This window comes from Etheostoma cragini, chromosome 2 (genome assembly GCF_013103735.1).
Source record: "Etheostoma cragini isolate CJK2018 chromosome 2, CSU_Ecrag_1.0, whole genome shotgun sequence".
In the NCBI taxonomy this organism is placed as follows: Eukaryota; Metazoa; Chordata; class Actinopteri; order Perciformes; family Percidae; genus Etheostoma; species Etheostoma cragini.
Genome location: NC_048408.1, coordinates 12,658,224 through 12,679,350, shown reverse-complemented (window position 1 = coordinate 12,679,350; position 21,127 = coordinate 12,658,224). Strand labels below are relative to the sequence as shown.

General features: G+C 42.3%; 1 protein-coding gene across 3 annotated transcripts in view; it reads right to left on the bottom strand.

Annotated features, from left to right (window-relative positions):
- Positions 1-21,127, bottom strand: part of bnc2 (basonuclin 2) — a 158,918-nt gene that overhangs the window by 15,150 nt on the left and 122,641 nt on the right. The window lies entirely within an intron of this gene.

The window sequence follows — 21,127 nt, the reverse complement described above, 5'->3', positions numbered from 1 at the left end:
CATCTCTAAGGCAGTGAAATGCTTGAGGGAGGATGGGACTGCTACACTATGTACCAGAGAATCGCTTTTGGACATTTAAAAAGAAAATGTTTTTTAAGGTTCTGTATGCATATGCTGTGACAGTGGCATTGAGCATGTTTCTTTAATTTGACAGGTTACATATTTATCATGTTTGTATGTTTGTGAGGGCTAAAGAATGCATGACTTGTGTAACTTTACATTTTAATCATATTGATGTGTTTATAAGCTTTAAAGGAAGCACAACCTTAAATATAAATGAAATACTAAACATCCTTGTTGTTTGGGACACTGTCAACTAAAGATACATTTTCAGTTAACAGTGTCTACCTGAAAAGGGGCAGAAATGTAACATAACAAACAGTATTAATAGGTCATTTATAATAACCCTTGGCATATCCAGTTCCTGTATTTTTAGTGACTTGGGAACGGTGAGAAGCATGTTTCCATCCTAAGAGAACAGAACTATTCAGATGTGACTCATGTGTATTCAAAATAGAGCACATTTTTAGAGCACTTGGCTGGTGTCTTTTAGAGATTAATAAAAACTCTTCTAAAATGTGCACATTGTCAAACATCAAGAGCAAGTGATTCTGGGGAAATTGTCTTGGGAAATCCTGAGAATTTAGTTTGCTGTTGAGCTACTAAGTTTGAATCGATGAATGTGTGAGCCAGTGCTTTTGTCCTATTGTATGAACCCACAGCTCTTCCTGCTTTGCAGCAATGATGACAACTCTTAACATTGACTTACAGTAACAGCTGCTGGTATATGAGATGGTATTATAATGGTGATTGCAAAAACAAAATAGAAATAGAGAAGAAAGCGAGACAGACAGGCGTAGTGTAAATACTTCACACACATGTTCCTAGGGGACTAGGCGCAAGTGACATCAAGGGAATAACGCAAGCGATGACAATTAGGCACAGTGAAATGGTAACATTTCATATGTGCTCCTAGCTACTGGCATCTATAAAAGATAAATGGCAACTCTGGTGAGTAAAATGCTGTAAAAACCAACATCACAAAGCACAAAGGGCCTGTAAGGAGAAAACAGAAGATAAATGTTTAAAGAGAGACAGCAAAAGAGAGATAGTACTGGAGAGACAGAGGAAGAAGAGCAGAGAAAATAAAAGTGTGAGTGGTTTCATATCATGCCCTCAGATATACTGGAGGAATAGATTCTTCTGAGACGAAACATCAATAGTCACTGGGGTATTTGTTGTTAAATATACATTAAAAAAAATTTTACACTTTCATTCTGTGTGCGCTCTGGAGTTTTTGCCTGGAGGTCTGACTTTAAATTCTAGCCTGGGCACTATTATTTCATACTGCATGGCCATCTGGGCATTAGTACTTCCATTTGATTTAATTGAGAAAAAAAAAGACAGCAGATTAGAAAGTGAATCATTAAATAGTTTGACAACCAGAACATTTCTTAAGAAATTCTAGTCCTAAGAAGTGGAGCAGTCTTTTGATATTCTAATTAAATTACAACAAATAATCTAAATGCAATGTAATTGTTTACCCTGATTATTACTTTCTCTGTTTAATAGTAAATAGGAATAAACAGTTTCCGCATTTTTTGGATAATTTGCAGGCCACATTTAATTCAAATTAAGCCAGTTTAAGACATTTTAATAACAATTTCCTAACTGCCCCACTTTGTTTGCTGGTCTAATTGCGATTGAAATAGCTTTCAGTAAAACCACATGCTACAAAAAAGGGGGTTATTTTAATGGTAGTTCCATTAATAAATGCAAGGGATTAGTATCAAGCTATAAGTGAGGTTTCATTGATTTTCATTTAAAAAAACTACAAAGCTTTGCAAGCTTATACACATCAACAAGATCACTTGACCAAAGTCCCTTTCCTAACCCCCAGGCCATCTCAATCACTGACATTTATTTCATCCTCTTCTAGTCCTTCCCTGTGCCTCCACTTCCCCACTCATGAAGTCAAACAAAAGCCAAAACACAGTGACACAGGCCAAACTGCCACCCATTAGTGTTAGGAAGGGCCAGCCAGCTGTCAGAACAGGTCAGCAGTTCTGCTCTCCACTGGACCCTGTCTAAGAGGAGCCTATCCAAGCATTCTTCTTTCATTGGTCAATTGAGTTATGGAGGCCAGTCAACAAGCGTTGGGTTCGGGCTTGGAACACAGAGTCAACACAAATTAAAAAAATGTCTTGAAAATAATGTGAGGGACGAACTTGATTAAGGTTCTGTCCATGTGGAAACAACTAAAGCTAAATATTAACTCATCGGAATCATTTATAATGACAAATAAAGGATTCTGATAAATTATTATTTAAAAGATAAAAACGGACGGCCAAGTGTTGCCGTTGCAGTTTGTCCACCAGAGTGCGCTCTACAATGTCCCTGTTCACAGCAATGATTATTTTTTGTTAATGTTTTTGCTTTAAAGGTCTTTAAGTTTCAAATCTTAAATTTTTTTTTTCAGCAGAACTTTAATATATTTTGATGTTCCTCTGTTCTGTTGTGACAATAAAACTAAATATTATCATATTATACCAACATGGTACCAACATTCCCTAACTAATGGTAGGGAAATTTGTTTTGTACCGCGTTTCTGGATTTAAAAAAATATTTCGGCCGAAATATCGGCATATCGGATTTTTAAATAACCAAATATTCGTAAAGTATCGGCCTTAAAAATCCTTTCTTGATCGGGCTTTGGGAAAAAACTACTAGTTTTTATGACAAGAAGCCATTCAATACATTGCAAATTGTTAAAAGTCACTGCCCTACCTAATTTTTAACTACTATATTTTAAAATATATATCACTTTATAGTTACAAAGTCAAATTCCAGACAAAATTTTTTAATGCAATAAACAATGAAAGATGAGAAAGCAACATTAATGTTTTGTTTTAGAATTAGTGTCTAAAGCATATGTTGACGCACATTTGCAGACAAACTCCCTGTAGTCCTTACTACAGTAAGTCTCACAACTCCACTCCCCTGCATTAGCCTTGTGATGCTGTGAGAGAAACAAATATGCCATTAGAAGCACTTTTACAAGTAGGCACTCATCTTCCAATTAGCTTAATGTGGCCCTCTTTCCCCTATATTTTCCAGGCGTGCCCCACCTCTCCTTGTACACCCCCTCTAGTAAAATCTCATTAATCCTCCCCTCCCCCATCTCCCCCTGTGCTATGACATATTAGTCTGTCATTATGCATACCAGAGTCCTTTAAACAATACAACTAAACCTCTGTTTGCCAGGTTAATGACTATTAGCCAATAATTACAGCAGAGAGACGATGGAGTACCCACTTTATCTGGTGGACAGCCCGCTGCTGTTAGTTTATTTTATCTTCCTGCGTCTATGTCTTTCAGAATTAATCCAGCAACGGCTGTATTTATTCATCTCTGTGCCGTTGCGATGCATTCCTAATTCATGGCTGTCTCTAATACTGTGGTGCTGGATGTTGTGTGGTGGGTGTGTATAGGGTATCTACCTTGCAAATTGCTGACAATGAGGATGGGCAAAGGATGGCCTTGTCATAGGCCAGGGCACCACTGTCAGTTAAAACAAATCAGGCAATTATGCAATTAGTAGGTTATGTGCTGAGCTCTATCAAGAGCCAGGGTGTGCAGCGTTGTTAGGTTGCATGGTGTGCATTAGGGATTAACAGCTTAACATGTATATGCTTTTCACTAATCATCACCTATCATGCTCGATGACTGAGTGTTATTTGGAAAGCAGTGGAGAGACATGCTATGCAAGGCAAAAAAAGGGAAAATATTAGCTATAAATATGTAAATATTATTGACCTGTGCTTGTATACAGTAGATCAAATAGGAGATCTCTCACCCTCATAACTTGTCATATAACGTTTCTGATATTTAAATTGTCATAGGATAGAATATTGTTCCACTAGTTCCGTTAAAACATAAGGGAAACTTGAGCGTAAGACAGTATCACTTGAAATAGCAAGGATCAGTTCTCACAATGGCAAAGTGAACCATGGGAACCAGATTGATTCCCCAATCACCTTTCAGTGAATGCGATCTCCACCAAGCCTTGAGGGAATCCCCATTGATCCACAGTCCTGCTTTCAGATCCAGTTCCTTAAAAAAACTGCCCTATCCTTGTTTTTGCCACTTCAAGGGAGGTTAAGCAGAAGTTCCTTGTGATCTGAGAAGGTCTTGAACCTTGCTGCTTCGTTTTCCATATTCTGTTTCTCTCCCCATCCCATCTCGGGCCGTATGAATAATGCAGAGGATCTAGTGGCGAGGGGTGCCATGGGGGATGGGTTCAAGCAAAGCCCACTGCCTGGAGCCATCACATCAGAGGGCAACAACTCCCATAGCACAATCTGCTACCTCATTGGCTCCCCCGTGGCAGGTCATAGGTCATGTGCGAACAACCAGTTCTACTTCTTCCCCTGTGATGGACCATAGGGAAATCAGTAGCTATGTCCAGATGTGGGTGGAGGACATTTGTAAGAATCATAGAGGTTGAAATTTGCACTCTGTGATCACAGTAAATTCCTCCTTTATGCTCTGTATGTCAACACATTTTGTTACTTTTGTATGTGATCTTGTATATCCACCTTAGAGGTTGTATGTTTTCTAAACTGCAGACATTATATAGAGGCTTATATATCTATTATATCATGAAATCAAATGTGCATGGGCTGCTGACATACAAGATGACACTAATATATAATAAACAAGGCAACAATAAAAACATGTCATCTTATCATCAAATACAGACAGAGAAGTATCGCTTTGGACCACAGTCATGTCACCTTGTGATTCCTTATCGCAGGGACAGGCATCTTAGCGAACGAAAAAGCAACAGAAATCTATGGTAGTTTAAAGTATTGTGCGGTTTACAGCTGTCTTCAAATACATCAGATTGCAAAAAAATAACAAATTGTACTCAAACAAATGAACAGTTTAACAAGTCAACTTTCTCCCACTGTCCCGCTGGGATACTCCGGAGAGTATTGCGTTAAGAATAGCATACTGTTCTCTTGTGTGTCATCAGGCATCCTTGAAGCCTCCCTGAATGTGGTCTGGTTTTCATAAGTGACAATTTGCAGTAACACTTTATTAGGAAATGCGATACATCAGATGATCAAAATTGTGTTGCAGTGTATTATATTTTTTACAACCACTTATTTCCATCCTTTGTGAACCAGCTACAATAAATGTCTAATACAATATTAATCTTAGTTGTTGATACATTGATGAAGGAAAGTCCATCCCACTCAAATACAGCCGACATGGAAATACAGGTAGTATTCCTGGTTAAAACTTGGAACAGTTCTAATCAGTTTGATTCCTATATTACCATTCAATTAACAACCATGCAAAGGGCTTTGTCTTGATCAATACTGTAGTATGCCCATCACTACCAGAAAGAAGAGCTCCCTGGGCTCTGGTGTGAGTAAATTTTAAGAGGCTACAGGCTTTATTTTACCGGGCCAGACACACTGATCAACCAACAGGCCAACAGATACCCTGTTTCCCCCTCTCAACCTGATTTAAGTCATGACTTTAGTTAAAATTTCATGACTGTGTTAGTTGCTAAGGGCACACTAATAGACTAGATTGAGATTTATAGTGCAGTTGCAGACCGTGAGGATAGAGAGGGGGGTTAGGGGAGGTTATTATAGAGGACTTTACCACAGACGGGTGAGTCACAATCTGGCACAGCCCTGGTTCCAGGTGGCCTCTAGTAAACAGTTTCCGTTTCTGTTCCCAGCGACTTGTCTTTTTTCATTATCTGATTTTGAAAACAAACCCGTCATTTAAAGAAAAGATCTTCCTACCTCTGATTCATCCAACCTCCCCTGACCTGTACGTTCAAATAATCTGTCCCTTGGCATCTTTAAAAAGTGAAAAGGACAGTCCTTTGGCCAAAGCCCAGCAGAGGTGCAGATGGGGCGGCACATGGAAGCCATTTCAGGCCCTGGTTCGCTGCAGAGCAAAGTTGTCTGTTCTCTGAGATCAGAACCTCTGAAGAGCCGCCTCGCAGCACTTACATGTGAGCAGTGTCTGGGTCTGGACTGATGTATTGATTCCCTGTCTCGTTTCACAAAGCATACACAATAATGTTGGCTGGCCTCACCCAACTGTGCTAAGGAACCGTAGCTGTGGTCAATGTGTAAAACTCAGCGGACCTAGAACTGAGCTTGAGGGGATGCCTCAGAAAAGAGGGGTGGAATGATAGAGGCAGCGAGGGAACGCCTGATGGTTCATATTAATTGAGGATGATCCGTGTGATCTGCTGGATCTGGATGCAGCAGCCAGGTCTGTCGTGGGCCTGGGAGACAGATGTGGGGGCCGTTGTACTCCCTCCAGGGCCAATGGAGAGCAGTGAGGCGGCTGAGAAATGGTTCGTCTGTCCAGTGTGTGTGTGTGTGTGTGTGTGTGTGCGTGTGCGTTGTCAGAGTTGTGTGTGTGTGGGAGGGGGGGCTGCTGACAACCTGCTTTTCTTTCTTTCTTCTATCACATCTCCTTTGTCTTGATTACTATTTTGGCAAGAGGACAGTGCAGAAAGGGTGCATTAGCATATGCACACAATTTGCTCCTTGGCCACATAGTTACATGTTTGTACTGTGTCTTATGTTCCTCTTTTGTGTAATACCTTCCCCTTATGACATTATAGCCATAGGATAGTAATGGGTAGCAGTACACAGACTTTGGTAAGAAACCGTGCCTTAAAAAAAGTAAACTTTGAACCTGATAAAAGCATAGCCATGCATTTATTGCTAATGAAAATTTTACATGAGGGTACCAGCTCATAAAACCAAATGTGACACACTGTTTCTGACTGACTGTGTATTAAGTCTTTAATAGTTAACCCCAAATGCAAAATTGTTTTCCTCTTTACTACTGTAACTGAAACGTAGCATTGAATTCCACACAATCAAAATAATCCACACATCAATTTCAAGTTACTGTGTAAAGGGTTATATATATGTATGGAATATGGATTGTACCTCCCAAGTCATTTTGTTTTGGTCTGACTGGGAACAGATAGAGGTGTCTGTAACACATAGACGGACATTAGGGGAGCGTTTCAGTTTCCCACTGTGCTTTTGCTATGGAGCATATAGGAGGAAAGAGAATAAGCTAATGGAGTCTTTACTTAATGTGATCAGAGCCATTATTGACATGCTGCCAGGAAGATGCAAGACCATTAACTCGAGCTTCTTTCTCTGGTACCTTCCCTCCACCCCCCTCCTCTCCTTGACAGTATTTCACTGCAAGCCTGGAAGGGCCACTAGGGGGTCTGGGTGCCCCAAAGGAGTCTGTGTCTGTCATGTTAACTAGGAATCTATGATACTGTTGGTTGAATTGGCAACAATGTGTTGCTCAGGACTCTGTAGTTGTAAATCATTCAATATGTGTTATGTTTTCTCAGAAGTTACAGTGGGATATCAGTGACTGCTGCACAAGTGTTTCAAATGTTTTTATGCAGTGTGTTCTGATGGTGCTTTTGGCTCAGCAGCCTACAATGCAAATTCCACGTCTTGGGTCCCTTTGGTTTCTTGTTACTTTGACCTGTCTAATTAAGCAGGAATAGTTCCTACTATTACTATTTGACAGAAAAATATAAAAGAAAACTGTTTTTGGAAAAAATATGGTGAGTTTTTATGCAGTGGCATGTATAAAATAAGTGTTGACATTTCTGACACCTAATAAAGTCCAAGGTACAAAACAAAATGCATTATAAACTTTGAACAACCAAATTAGTTAATTCAACATTGGCTGTGAGCAATGAAAATTTAATAATAAGGCAATAATTAAAAATGTATTTAATTAAAAAGGAAATTCTGATTATGGGCTTTGATTGTTTCTTTAGGTTCTCTTATGGTGAACAGCACTAATCCCAATGTTGGAAGGGACACCTAAGGCCGAGCTAGTGTGCAGCAGGGCTGTCTGTGTTAAGAATATTGTAGTTTTGCCAAAGTGAAATGTGCACTGAGTGGGTAAAATGCTTACAAATTACAACAGGATCTCTGTTTTTAAACTGCCTCACTGGAACTGTTGCCTGGCATTTAAGTTGGCTCATTCATCTTGGAGGCGAAGGGTGCCAGTGTGGCTGTAATGTAATTTACACTACCCCAACTCTATGTGCCAGAACACATCTATCCCTGTGGCCCATGGGCTCACATTGCCAGCGGCCCCGAGGATGTTCATGTTTATGTGTACATGCATGCGTTTGTGTGTGTGTGTGTGTGTGTGTGTGTGTGTTTGTGTATCTGCGATCATGTGGGTACAACAGGAAGTGGTGCTCGGGTCTCTCGGGGCACGGTTCCAAGTCCCTGGGCCTGTCGACTGTCATAAGTTCCAGAATGGTGATTACTTACAGCAAAAATAAACACCATTACCATCTGGTGCTGCCTCTTTGTACTGTAACATATACACTAAGAAAAGCTGTGGACCATCAAAACACACAAAATCAAGAACAATAACAGAAAAAAATCGGCACTGTAAAATTTGAATCTTTTTTTCATATCCCTGTTCACGAAAACATAGTTGGTCAAAAAAAACTCTTCTATATGAGGTGGGCAGATAGTGAAGAACAAAAGGTTTACCGGGGAGGCATGATGAGAAATGTTGGGTGATGGAGGTCATTCAAGACCGTTAAGGCTTTGCAGAGCCAGCAGATGTTTGATCCATCTACGGCACATCTGGTCCTCAACACACTCAATCCATTTCACTCAACTTCTCCTTTTTAGATTTTCATTGTTCCTCACGGTCCACTAAACTCTGGTTCCCAGTTGCAGCTGACAAATATTCCTTCAAAATATTACTATATTTAACATATAGTCTTTTGTTCTTGCGTTTGATTAGATTTTTGTTGTTGTTTATTTTTTTGATTTGAATATTTGTCCCTTATCGAACATCTGTATTTGATCCCTTCTTCAAATTGTACGTTGTAGTTCCCAGCAAGGAACTCCACACCAAGCAGAGGAACAAAAGCTGTCATTCTCATTCTATTGGACCCTGGGAGGGTCATACAGTGCTTAACAGCTTCATTGTTTCTTTTATTGTTGGAAACATAGAGGGGTGTGTACTGCACAGGTTTCTGAATTCTGGAGTGCAACGTGACGAGAGGACTGTCAACTCCCTGTAACTCTCCATGCAACTTCCTTTAAAAATGTCAACTCAATGACCCAGCGGCCAATCCCTGGCAGGCTGGGTGGCAGTGTCAGCAGCCCAGTTTGCCTCACAATGTCTGGGCTTGGCCTCGGTGACATGGGGGAAGTGGAGTGAACCGCTGTTCTGTTTGTTCAGAGAAAGGATGCAAGGCCACCTGGAGGCTCAGGTCCAGGATCAGCAGACAAAAACATAACCCGCGTGTGTGTCTATCAGATGTTGGGACCGACCACATGTTTGTGTTTTCACGACTGCATACCAGTGCATTTATAGAATTTGTCTAAAAACTGTATGTGATAATGAAATACTTACCCGAATTTGAGTGCAAAATGAATGCATTTGTGCTGTGCTAATAACACTTTAGGCTTGTACTAATGTGAGCCTGTGTGTAATGCAATCTTCCTGTGTTTGGGTCTGGCCTTGTCTGGCTGTGCTGTGCAGTGCAATGCTATTGATTCCTATAGCCTTGTGGTCTGCAGGGTTCCTGTCAGTAAACGCGATGAGCCGGATCACACCTTGCATTCCCCCTCTCTGCTCCGTGTAGCACTACAAGCTAAATAGCCATCACAGAAACTCAATACACGCAGACTAGGCCCTAGTCGTCAGCTAGCAGCATTGCCCTACAATGTCCCGCGAGACAGACTCCGGCTAAGTCAATTTAGTGTCAGTGTAGCATCTCACCTTGTAGAGCTGTTACCAACCTAATATGTCGCGCTAATACGTCTCTCCATATGAATTACAAGGCTGTGAGAGGAACCCAGATGCAATAAGTATGGATTAGCTAATGTTCAGGTTCTGTCTGAGTCTTGTTGGGATGGAGGGGAAAGATAACGATAGTAATAGCCTCTAACAGGGTGTCTGGCTGTGGCTTGGAGGTGAGATGGGGCTGCACAGGCTTCTGGGATTTCTAAGGAGCTATGGGAAATAAACTTCCCTCTCTGCCACAGAAGAAATGAGGAAGGGGTGAGAGAGAGAACATTGAAAGAATGATTAGTGAAGAAGGAAAGAGATGGAAAGAGTGTGATGGGCTGCTAATGCTTTTTTTCTGAATATTGATTAACCTGGAGGGCTAGAGGTGTTTGGGTTAGAGGTCCTGACGCCCTTACCTTGTCTGCTGTTGGTCCGTGTGTTAATGTGTTAACCCATTGATTTTATATACATGTATATAGTTGCCCTGTGTGTAGGCCAAAGCGCCTGACAGAGGAAGAGTGGGATGTTAGCAGAGCTTGGAAAGAGAGGAAACAAAAAGGTGGGAGAAGAGGTGAGCGTGTGGTCAAATGGGGGCGTAATTAGGAACCTTGTTACCAGTAAACTCTATACATTGATCGGGGATAATTCACACACCATATCATCCTCCCACAGTGCCTAGGTGCTTTAATAATTCATGTAGCATAATAACTCTTGCACCTTGCTACCCAATAACCATTTACATGTACCTGTTTGTCTGATTTAAAACCATGTATGTGCATTTAGGTTTTTCCTCCTATGTCTGGGTAAACTAGTATTGGAAACATGTTTGATTGATAGTAAATAACTGGAAATGTTGAGAAATAATGTTCCTGTTTATGAAAAATATGAAAATCAAGTGCATGTGAGTAGCTGGAGAAGTACTGGAACCTGATAATGGAATCTAGCTGACATACTGTCTGATTAAAATTTATGTTTTTTCCAAGATTGTGGGCTGCCTAAAACATTTTGGGAATATTTCAGATGATATGGTCACAATTTGTCACAAAATGTGTCACACAAGTAGTTGTAAACAAGTTTACAGACACGTACGCACGCACGCACGCACACACACACACACACACAAACACACACACACACACACACACACACACACACACACACAAACACATACACAGGGGCCTTGCTTGCCATTGGCAATCCCTGCAGGCAGATGTGAAGTGAATGCCAACGGCCTGCTGAGTGAGTAGGCCAGTGTGCCCCTAGCTCAGTGCTGGGCATTACGCTGAGCTGCTTTGATGTGTGTGTGTGCGTGTGTGTGTGTGTGTGTGTGTGTGTGTACACGTACTACAGGGGGAGGTCACTGAAACAGCAGAGGGACTGTGTAATCCTCTGACATGCCTGTGGAAAAATACAAGGATTCCTCTGACAGTGGCTGAACTAAAGGCTCAGAGGACCAGTTAGTGTGTCTACAGGTTTATGCATACTGACTGGACTGAAGGTTGGTGGCGATACAGACACATAAACACACACCACACGTACAAGTCATGCACTGACATGTGTCTAGACGCAATTAAGATGAATTGCATTGTTCATAGTCTGTCTCCTTAGTGAGGTTCCTGGCTTGGTGACACTAATTCTTAGAAGGCTATGTCACTGGCCAGACTGTACTGTAGCCATGTAAGGTGCAGTCCTCAACTAAAATGGCAAGCTGCATTGCTTTAGGCCCTACTCATACAGAAACACACACAAATACACACACGGGCCAGTACATTTACACAAACAGTTTGGTTGTACTGTTGGAATGTATGAGGATAGGCGAAGAGTTTTGGCTCTGCCCTCTCTATACTTTGCATAATTGCATCTTACATTTCCTTTCGTCTGAAGGGATGTTCAATCCTTAACGGTGATGGGAACCAGCTCTGTTGATCGTTAGATTTTGGCAGAGAAACCTGCTGCCACATGTGAGAGAGAGGTAGCAATAGACATAATGTGTGTGTATGTCTGTGCATGTGTGTGTAAATGTCTTCATCTTTATAGTATGTGGCCTCTTGAGAAAACAAAAAAGAACAAGGGCAAATAAAAGGACATTAGGCATACAAATTAGCCACAGGTCTAATGTGAGCTCTGTGAAACAATAAGCAACCAAACAATAGTAGACATTTCATCTTCTTATTGTCTAATCGCCCATCTGACTGCCTGTGTATTTCCCCTTTTAACCCTTGAGATACTTGCTAATGGCCCTCACAATGGAATTATTTACTACCCATGGCAGGGGGGCAAATGGGTCAAATTGTGTGTGTGTGTGTGCATGCCTGTGTGTGTTTGTGAGTTTGTGCACTCGTGCCCCCTGTAGTCAAAGTGAATGAAAGTGAATGATGGAATCATTGAAGCACGCGAGAGGAGAAGAGAAGAGGAGAAAGGAGAGGGGAACTGAAGGAGGAGTACTGAGTGGTGCCTTCTAAAGTGAAAAATCATGCCACGGTGCAGAGGGGCCTGGTTTTGTCCACTGGGAGAAGTGACTACATCTATGCTGGCACTCAAGTGCTCTTAAATACTCTCTTTCCCTCTCCATCTCCCCCCTTTCCTCACTCTATCTATACCCCCCCCCCCCCTCTTCTTCCCTTATGTTTCTTCTTACTCAGGTCCAGTCCAGGTACAAATGGCTATTTGCTGTACAACTCCCACAACATGTTTGTCTCTGCTCGCGCTTGTCCCTAACAGCATGTAAAACAACAAAAGAAAATGGGCTCTTTTTTATTTAGAAATTGCTCCCCGAAATACAAAAATCCTCCTGAATACAGATGTCAAAGTGCTATTAGTAATGTCTGTGCTGGAAGAGGTCTCTTCTCTGTCAATAGGCTTTAATCTGCCATGGATCTGGGAACAGCAGTTGGGTGTGGGTGTGGGGGGGCAATCAGTAAATCTGCTTTCTGAGCATCTCACTGCAAGAGGTCAATCCTCATTAAGATATGAAGGAATTACTTGAATTATATTCCTGCTTTTTGTTTGATTGACATATATAATATATATACTGTATATAATATATATATATATATATTTAGTGACCCATAATAATAACTGACTGACAAAGTGGAAAATAAACCCTGAAATGATCACTTCAGTTTCATATCCTGTTCAGCCCTAATTGTGTCATGTTGAAACAAAATGCTCACTTCTTGAATATGCCATGCTGAGCACTATGGAGATGAACAGTGCTGCTAACTGTCACCTGCTGGGGTTAACCCCGCGGTAGCCAACACATTCACAACATAGATGAAACACAATGGCAGACAAGCCTTTCTCACACCTCCAGTTACAGAAGCCTTTCTGTCAGCTGCACAAAGTGTGTGTATGTGTTTGTACAATACTGCATGCATCGTAGACATATTTCCACCCTTCTAATTAGCACAAGGGAGTCCTGGGGGCAATCAGAGCCGAGGTTAATGAGAGGGGGAAAGAGCGGAAGAGAAGAGGTAGGGGTGCGGCAAGTAACGCACACCATGCTGCACTGGTGCTACAATATAATACACCCTTCTTATCACGCTGTCATCCTGAAGGGGCATCATCCTCACAGCACACCCATTGATGTTTGGACCTGTGACATATTGTGTGTGTGTGTGTGTGTGTGTGTGTGTGTGTGTGTGTGCGCGTGCGTGCATCTGTGTGTTTGTGCGTGTACGTGAGAGCAGCGGTGTGAGAGTTTCTCTCTGTGCACCCTGATGATCCTTTCACCCATCCTTGTCTCATATTATCTCTCCCTTCACGTCTCTTTCTCTCTGGAAGGCCCAGATGTGACAGCATGTTTCCCATATCAGAGAGAATTGGTACACTGGGAGGGGGGGATGAGAAAGAGAGCAAGAGAGCTGCCACAGTGGTCTTGGCATCTGTCTGTTCTCAATTGGCGTGCGGCAGTGCTGGTGGGAGAAATGCGAAGTCTACCAGATGTCATTGCTGAACCTTGCCCAGGCAGTGAGAGGCCGCGTCTAGTGGGGCAGTATCACCAAGACAATTCATCGTCTTAGACGTATTCACTTAAGTGTATGGTAATTTCTATTTTTTTGTTCTGAAAAACTAACATGATTTTTGATTGTGATAAATTTGGCCGACTACAGCTCTGTGGTCCTCCACAAACTCCTGCCACACATGCTCTCCACATGGATAGGTATAACACTGGGTAGTGTGCACTAATTCTTTAGGCAGATGCATGTTTTACCCCACGTTGGCAGTTGAGATTCCTGTGCATTTACAGTACTGCCTTTTAGACATTTATTTAAAGGGATTATTTGTTGGCTTTTTTGCCTTTTTAGTTAAACTAGAGACAAAGACCGAAAACATGGAGAAAGCAAGAAGCTACAAGAGGCAACAAAGATCCCCGGTCCAACATGGGTCGATATGCTCTGCATATTAACCAGTGGGACTCCAGGATGCCCAGAAAATAATGGCTTTGTGACATACCTTTTTCATAATAACATTATTAAAACTTATTATCAAGCTTTCTTTTGTAAAGGTCTTTTAAAAAATAAACCAGTGTTATTTAGAAATGTAAATTAATAAATCAACCTGTCTGATACTAACAGCAGTTTTATTCTGTATCGTGGTATTCTCTGTTGAGTAGAGTAAATCCGATTTTTAACCTCAAAATTGCATCAAATCCTAGATGTGGTGAATCATTACATCACAGCTGATCTTTGTCTTCAACTTCCCAAACATGTCTTTAATTGCTAAATTACAGCAAGTAGCCAATTTATCTTTCTTCTTTGTGTGCATGTCTTTCAGCATCATATTCCAGACCATGGTCTCTCATGGCTCCTCTCTCTCTCTGTGACCTCCTATAGACTGAGTGGAATGGGAATGGTGGCTCATGTGGCTGTCACTCCAAACATGATGTGATAGGGAGGAGGGACAGAGAAAAGAGGTTCCTGCATTATTAAAAAGAGTGCTGCCATTAGAGACATTTATACAGTAGAATGACCCGATCAAACTATAGCACAGATACACACACATGCCCACAGATATACACACACACTCTCAGCCTCAACACTGCGACCTAAGTGCCTTGGCCATATTAAACCTTCTTTCCAGGAAGAAATGACAGGGATCATAGTTAATGCTGTTCATTTAGTTTTTTTTAAAGCAGACATTTTCAGTTTTTGCTGGTGAAATTGTGTTTATATTTTTAGACTTATATTGCAGTTCCCCTTCATGTCACACTCTCTCATCACTGCCAAAACAGGACTTAAGGGTCACATTCATCCAAGCAAAACATTGCTGTAAGATTAAAGATATTAGTTTCAGATGTACATCACATTTCCTGTCTGTCATTATTTCATGCTACAAAGAGAACAAGAGTAATTTTCTCCCACGTCTCTACGCACAGCTACCTCTTCCCTGTTTTAGTCTTCTGGCTTGTTTTTGTATCTCTCACGCGTTAACAATAATGCTCGGGGCGAGCACAGATGTATGAAGTAACAGCTACGCTAAGAAAAGGAAAGATGAGTGGAAAAAAGATAGAAGATGAGAGAAAGGGAAACAGACGGGTAACGCTGCTCACAAGCATCACTTGTCAATTTACAGCCGCTGCTCCCTGAACCGCACCGTATAAATTTCCAGTGTGACATCCGTTTCTACTGCTTCCAAGCCGACTGAGGCTCCGTCCCACCAGATCTCCTCCCCAGACACATACTTGGAAACCTTAAGTACAGACATTGTGCCAGATGTAGTCTGCCTTTACTTTTATTTATTAGTTTTTTCAGGTTTTGAAATGTTGACTTTTTCTGTATTGGAATCACTATGGGGGGATGAGAATGGATGGGATAATGTCTCAGGAGCGCTGCTTTAGTGTATTTGATGTGGCCACGGCCATACACACAGAACACATATGTGAGCACACATTAACTCATACGCATACCTACAACACACACAAAAAGGAGTGCACAACAGTAAATCATGCGTATGATGTGTGTGTGTGTGTGTGTGTGTGTGTGAGTGAGTGGGTTTAGGATGAAGAGAAGCTCCAAAGAGCACCAGGGGATGTTGCGTATCCAACAGATAGAGCGAGCAGGAGAAAGAGAGGAGCTTGGCACTGCTGATCTTTGAGTGATGGCAGTTCTTTAGGGTTGGGACATGGCCTCCCTTTAATCTTTCTATCCTTAGACATAAAAATGGAAGAAAAGACAAAGAGGAGGGTGGCTGTGTGGACCAAAGCAGAAACCTTTGCTGGGTCTTGTGCCAGATAGATTTTTACTTTATATTGTTTTTATTTTAAGGCAGATAATAAAACTCACCTTCCTGCTAACACGAACACAGTGGATAGCAAAAACAGAAATGATATATTGTGACTCACAACGGACACGACTTTTGTCTTGTCTGGTTTAGTGCCAGCACATCCATTTTTCATAGCTTTTTGACTCATTGACTTATAACAAGTATATCTGACCCATTGCAAGTCTATCTTCAAATTACACCATATCAAAATAGCTTTAATGACTCTAGTCCTCAAGTCTCTAACTCATATGAAACAAGGTGTAGGCCTCCCAGCTAAGAAAGGAATCTGCAAAGAAAACATGGCTTTGAATAAGTATGAGCAGAGATGCTTGCACTAGAACAAGATTGCGTTATGAGTGCAACACCTGTTTCGACTTATAAAAGTAGAGGCCAGTAGCAAGATTAGCGAAACATGCCCATAAAGGGAGAAGGTGGCTGGGCCTACGCTCTGATAACAACACACTGTGTCCTGCCTTTCTTTCAAAGAGCTGAAGGAACTGATGCGGTCATAATGCTGGGGAATACATTCTACTCAGTCACTCAGCCAGAAAAAAGTGCCCGAAACGTCTATTTTTAGCTTTCAAATCATGCTGTGTTAAACTAGATTGATTTTTGTGTAGAATATGGACCTGTAAAAACTTCTTTAAACACTAAATGGCAAGTTTAGTCGTAGGAATGTTGAGGTACTAATGTTGCCTAAAGGTTTGTAAACCTAATAAATAAATAATGAGATTTCACCTCTCTCAACAGGCAAAACATATATTTTCACCCTGTAATTGCTATTGCTATAAAGGTAACACTATTGGAATTTCATTGAGTAATTATAAAGCTTTGAGACTTACTTTCAGCACAGACCTGAGAATCTGGGAAATCAATGGACTTCGAAGAAATTACTTTCCTCTGGGACATTGGGCGTGCGCCTCGCAGTACTAAGGAGACTTGATCCAGGACTGATCCCAGGAATGTTTGCACAGTAATTAGGTTTGTCAGCTTGGCAAAGTGGGAAAAACGCTTTGTACTGTGTCACCTCAATGGGATGGATTTTTGTCAGGGATCAAGATGGAGACAGCACACCCCATACCTAAGCAGGCCCGCACTGCTTGACAAAGGTGTGATTCCATGCTTAATGTGGAACACTGCAGCTGGTGAAATCATTGTCAAATTGTCAGGGCCCTTTGGCACATTGTATAGTGACTTGCTGTGATTATACTGTCAGATCACTTTTGAGGTCTGACGGCTGGTGGCAAAGACTTTGACAGAAAGTCAGAGAGGAGTTTAACACCTCACAATACCAGTGGCAGTCTCCCCGTTAAGCAGTTAGCAGTTGTTGGTGCGGCAAATGGTTGTGACGCACAAAACTCTGAGCTGCTGCTGCAACTGCTCTGCTCTGCAACTGGCACTACATAAACAAACACAACGGCACACAGATACACACAGAGCCACGCGACTGTGGTCTCCCAGTAATAGCTTTGTACCTCTTGGGGCCTGGTGCTGACCATTCCTGCTCTTATCTTTGTTTGTGTAGGGTAGATCATCATGTACGTGTGTCAGAGCCTGTGCACAGACCCTTGCAACAAGGTTGTTTTAAAGTGTGTGTGTGTGTGTGTGTGTGTGTGTGTGTGTGTGTTGTGTGGGAAGGGGAGGTGATAAGGCAGTGCCTGGCACCAGAGCACCAGTTGGCAAGGAGCGTTAGATCCTAAAGATGAGAGCTCATGACTTGGTTGTGTGTGAGCGTACAAACACAGATACAGTGTAGACAAGAGGTTAGGTGGAGACAACACAGAGGAGATAATGCCACAAGTACTTACTGGTGCATGTGCCTACACCTGAATGTGTGTGTTTTTGTGTGGTTAGCCTGCATGCATGTTTTCTGGGCTCAGGTCAGTCACCTGTGGCAGTCTATTGATCTTCCTTCTTCAGAAGGCCCTGTTGTCTTTGTTGATTACTGCCTTTACCTTCCAACACACACAGATGCACACACATACACTTTCAAGGTAGATTTCTGGGAGGCTATAACTTAGTGCTGGACTGAAATCCTGGACTAGAAGAGTCTTAGAAAAGCCACTGGCAGGCTGAGTGCTGGGAGTGTTAATCCATCATTTCTGGTGTCCCTGTATCATATCCTGTCTACGCCTGCGGCACTCATTCCACAGAGAGCAGGGTGCCAGTGACAGCATGGCTCACTTGGTGGTCCCAGCACTGAGCCACTTACCCATTTAATAAGAGAGTCTTAAAGAGGACGGAGCCAAGCATATGCACAGTGCTGGTAATGATTTTTTTCCCCACTTTTACAAGAGCCCTTTTTGTAGGAGGCCCAGGGGTTGGCATAAACCAAAGCTGTGTGTGTGTTTGTGTGTGTGTGTGTGTGTGTGTGTGTGTGTATGTCTTAGGTATCCACTTATTATCCATTTATTACTACTATTAGTCCCTTTTTCGTTCTCTCTCTCTCTCTTCTCTCTCTCTTTCTCTCTCTCGTTCTCCTCCACCTTAGTGAAATTCTAATAAACAATCAGGGTAGCACCATGCTGAGATGCCCTATAATGGGCTCCTAATTAGCCACTCCAAACACAGAGAGCGCCTGCTTCACGCCTCGTTTTCTGCACTCATCTGCGCAAAACTGGATGAATTGATTCCATTTGCTTGCCACTTAATGCACTGATTGTTTATTGGCATGGCTGGGGATAAAAAACAAACACACAAAAAATGTCTTTAACCTGGCAACGCATGCTAATACTAATCGCCAGTAAAAACAGGCCGACCTATGACGGGATCAACAGACTTTGAAGTTTCTTGGGTCCTTCCACTTCACGCTAAGGTTCCCCCCTCATCACCTCGTCCTCCTCCTTTCCTCAACCGCTCCGTCCACCTCTCCTCTCCTGTCTGAGGTGAAGTGAAGCCAGACCAATTGGTAGAGGAGAGGCAGTGTCTTTCTTTAGACCAGAGACAGAGAAAGAGAGAGAATGAGGATGTGTGGAGGGCATGGGTAGTCATCACCTTCTCCTCACACCTACATGACAGGTCATCCTGCTTAATAAAGGCACTCGTGCACAACACGTCGGAGAGAGGGAGGAAGACTATAACGAAAGAAGAGAGAGAGAGAAAAAAACTAGGTATAAGCGCAAGAGATGGGGCTTTACAAAGTGCTAGTTAATATAAAAAAACATAGAGTAAGAGACTATATGGAATTTAAAACAAGTAGTCCCTTATTCTAAAATGAGACGCTCCATTATGTTTCAGCAAGCATCGCACATTTTTTTGTATTCAGCTGTGAACTTCCACAGGTGTCTCAGCACTGGTGTTGGTTCACACTGAGGTCAGTCAACCTTTTAACCACCACCACACAACATGGAGACACAGTACCGGCTGTGTCCTTTTTGCCCAATGACACCACAGTCTCACGTAGAAACACAGGAAGTCAAATACAGCTGGAGCCATTGGTGAAAAACGAGACGGTGACAGACATGCTGCAAAGCACAACCCCAGCAGTCATCAGTGTGTCGTTCGCCAGAATGTGTGTGTCTATGTATGTGTGTGAGGTCCTTCGGTGTGTGTCGAACTCCTCTCCCTCCACCAGTCTGCCTAGCTCATTTCCTCCACAGGCTGCCTCCCCGCTACTTTATGAGTGAGAGCTTCTACAGCTCTCACCTCAGGACACACTTCAGTGTCTAAATGTTTCCATTTGTGGGGGAAGTGACACACACATTCACTCCCACCGCAGGGCACCTACCCATTACTAACCATCTTGCATACAAGCAGCGGTGAATCATGAAAGTGATTGGTTAAAATGTGCCTTCTTTGTGTGCATGCGTGTGTGTATTTTTTAACCTGTGACGGTACAGTATGTGTGAGTGTGTGCACAAGTTTGGCTTCTGAAGTGGTATTCAGAGTGTAGGTATACCTTCAACTGCTAAATGAAGCGTCATGCAGTCATAATGTGGGTGAGCAATTCAGGGCATTTATTTACTGTATCTACAAGTATTTTTCATTATCTACACCAGGTTTCAACTCATTTTGGGAGACTTCCTACATTTCTCTGGGTTCTATTCGTGTGAAACATTCATTTATTTTCCTGTGTACAAGTACTGGCCCCTCAGTGTGACAACAGTCCCAAATCCCCTCTTATACTAAACTAGTGATTTCCACCACACTCACAAACATTTCCGTGTGACAATCAATGCGGGACCAGGATTTCTTGTGCAGATCGATACAGTGGGATTCTTCTAGACAAACCAGTGCTACACGAGATCAACACCTTCCCACACTATCATTAGTGTCGCTGACCTTGAAGTAAAATTCAATTTCCCTCTGCAGCAACAAACCCTCGTAGCCCCCTGAAAAGCCACTACAGAATTCCGAAGCCATTTCCGCCTTCCAGCGTAGGCAAGCCAGGATATTATAACTTATGAAAAAAGACATATGGAGCAAGCGATGCTGACAGAAAGAGATGGATTCTGTTTGAGGAGATAATTATAACATGGCTCTTTTTGAAAAGTAAAGAGGCCAGAGCCCGGCAGAGGTAAATAAAAATTCCTGATAAGCAGGCTGGGAGATTTCCAGTTTCAATTAGGGTGTGTGGCTGACTCTGAGAGTCTCCTATTGGGAGCTTCAGCAGCACAAGGGCGGCAGCAAGGACCTGTTCAGGGAACTCTCCCGGGGCATGGCCACTGGGTAAAAAGAGAAAGGCAAATGTGCAGTGAGAGAACCAGAGATCCCATTACACTGATCAGTGTAGTGCATATCACATTGAGCAGGCGAGGAGGAGGGAGGAACAGGGTGTTCAGAGGGGATGAGGAGAAAGAGAGTACCCTATTAATATAGGGAGAATATTCCTTTTTATTCAAATGATGACATGCCATTGGAACTTAAGAGGGGAGAAGAAAAGCAGTGGTGGCCCCCTTTCTTCACTTACATTTGGAGACACCGCAAAGTGGACAGAGATAGCTGCTTTTCTCAGATATAGTAGAATGAAAGTGAATAACGTTGTGTGGAGGAGGGGGGGGGGGGGGGG